The following is a 2,220-nucleotide window of genomic DNA, read 5'->3' on the forward strand; positions in this document are numbered from 1 at the left end:
TCATCTAGAACTAATACTTGTATATGGAAGTTCAATTGAAGCATATGAATTTCCCCAAAATTGTTTGTGCATATAATTACATAATTAAACAAGCAATTTTCACTTTCATTAGACCCAAACAGCGTTGCTACAGAGATTAACTCAAATTAAATACAGTTGACATGATTCATGCATGGATGAGTTGACCATGAAATTAACAAAAGAATGCTATCCTTCAGCAAAATAAATAATTTCTGAAGAACAGATAGTCGCACATTTGTGCTGCAACTTGTCGAACCTCAAGCCAATTTGCTTAGAGTTTGGGTTCGATGTATAGCTTGTGCCTGCACATAGGGCACGTCTTGCTCTCCACGAGGACGCGCTCCAAACAAGCGCCATGGAAGACGTGGGGCTTGCCGCACCCGGGCCACGCGGCGAGGTCGTCGCCCTTGAGCAGCTGCAAGCAGATGGCGCAATCCTCCCCGGCGGCGACGACCCTCCTTCGCTTCGCTGGCCGTTCTCCGGCGTGTGTGTCGTCGATGGCGGCTTCGTCTTCAACATTGGCTTCGTCTTTGTAATGGCCGCACCGCATCGGCACCGGCAGGTGCAGATTCCATGCCTGTGAAGCGCCCGGGCCACGGCTTCTCCGCCATACGCTCCAGTGCGGCGCGCATCCGCTCCACGCGCTCTGGCCTACAGTCCGACCTCCGGAGGATGCCGACGTCGACGAACACCTCGACGCGCGCGGCGCGCGGCAGCACGCTCACCTGCGCTGCCAGGCTCGACCATAGCTCCTGGAGCTGCTCTCTGAAGTCACTGGGGTATATCAGCCGGACAAGAGACGATCCGGCCCACGCCAACGACCTCGCCGTGTGGTCGCCGGTGGCGATGAACCGGAGCAGGTGCGCCTTGGTGTTCCCTCGCGCTACCTCGCCGTCTGATGATGCCGAGAAAGGGGCGTAGCGGTAGAGCACCAGGATCTGCTTGCCGTAGGCTTCTTCTTGGTCCTCCACGGCGGCGACCCGCATGCAGCCGGCCGTGCACCCCGCGGCGGCGAACCACGGCGCCGGGCCTCCAAGAAACCGGCCCTCGGGGACGTACTCCATCTGTACCAGCACGTCGTCGCCGGGGCAGCGCATATCGAGCTCGTCGTCCGCCGTCCCCGGTTCAGGCGGCATTGTAAAAAGGACACCGTGTAACCGAACGACCGCGTGGGCAGCGGAGTCAGCCTCCCGGTCCAGCGAGTCCAGCGAGAACTCCTGGTTCATCAGCGTCGTGGACCGCAGCCTCACGAGGGGCCTGTCTGCCGACAGCACGAACCTCTCCATCTCCTCGCCGGTGTTGGCGTGTACGGCCACGCGCACGCTCTGGCTAGCTCCGACTGCCGCCCGGTCGACGAGCTCGGCGATGGTGACAACCGCCTGCTGGCTGGCGCTCAAGGGAAACCTCGTGGACTCGCCGCTCCTGAGGTCCCTGAACCAACTCTCGGCCTGCGGCCGCAGCGCCATGCCCGATCGACTTCAGGGATTAGGGTTTAGACTTTAGACTTCAATTAGAGAGATCTCGTGGTGTGTTAATGTAAGCGCCATGCCTGCTGCCGTCTTGTGATTATATTGACTGATCTTTTGCCGACTCCGAATTGAGTTCTGGGAGGAATATATCCAAGTTCAAGTCGGTCAACTTTCCGTTATCCAACGCACAAGGCAAATATCAGTTCAACTCAAAATGGACCGAAAGAGACTGGTTTAGGTACTAGTCGGCTGATTTCTAATTTTGCATCAGCCGATTTCCGATCCACCATTCATTTCAGATCTAAGAGCAACTCCAATGCGCCGATTCAAACCGATACATGCTTTGTCTTCTTTTCGTCCATTTGAATCGCCCAACGGACATGTGCGTCCGCTTTTTCATATCGGTCGGTTTTAGCGACCAACGGGAGGCGAACCCATTTGCGCGCGAAGAAAAATAAAATAAAATGAATCACACGTGACACAGATAACAAAAATAGAAACTTGATTTACAATAGCTGGCCGGTCAACCGCCTACCAAATTCCACTTAAACTTAATTAAACATTCATAAAAAAAAATTGGCGCCCACACGCAACCCTAGACATCGACCTTGCCCTTGCCCTTGCTGTCGTCATCGCCGCCGGTGAGGTTGATGAAGACGGGAGGCGGCCCGACCCAACCGAAGGCGGCTTGATAGGCCGCCAGGGCTGCCTCCTCCGGCGTCTACTGCGG

At 55.7% G+C, this 2,220-nt stretch overlaps 1 pseudogene; it reads right to left on the bottom strand.

Moving 5' to 3' along the window:
* Nucleotides 1-292: 292 nt before the first annotated feature.
* Nucleotides 293-1,539, bottom strand: LOC123158251 (uncharacterized; annotated as a pseudogene).
* Between the last annotated feature and the right edge of the window lie 681 nt (nt 1,540-2,220).

The sequence above is a fragment of the Triticum aestivum genome, chromosome 7B, assembly GCF_018294505.1.
Source record: "Triticum aestivum cultivar Chinese Spring chromosome 7B, IWGSC CS RefSeq v2.1, whole genome shotgun sequence".
Lineage (NCBI taxonomy): Eukaryota > Viridiplantae > Streptophyta > Magnoliopsida > Poales > Poaceae > Triticum > Triticum aestivum.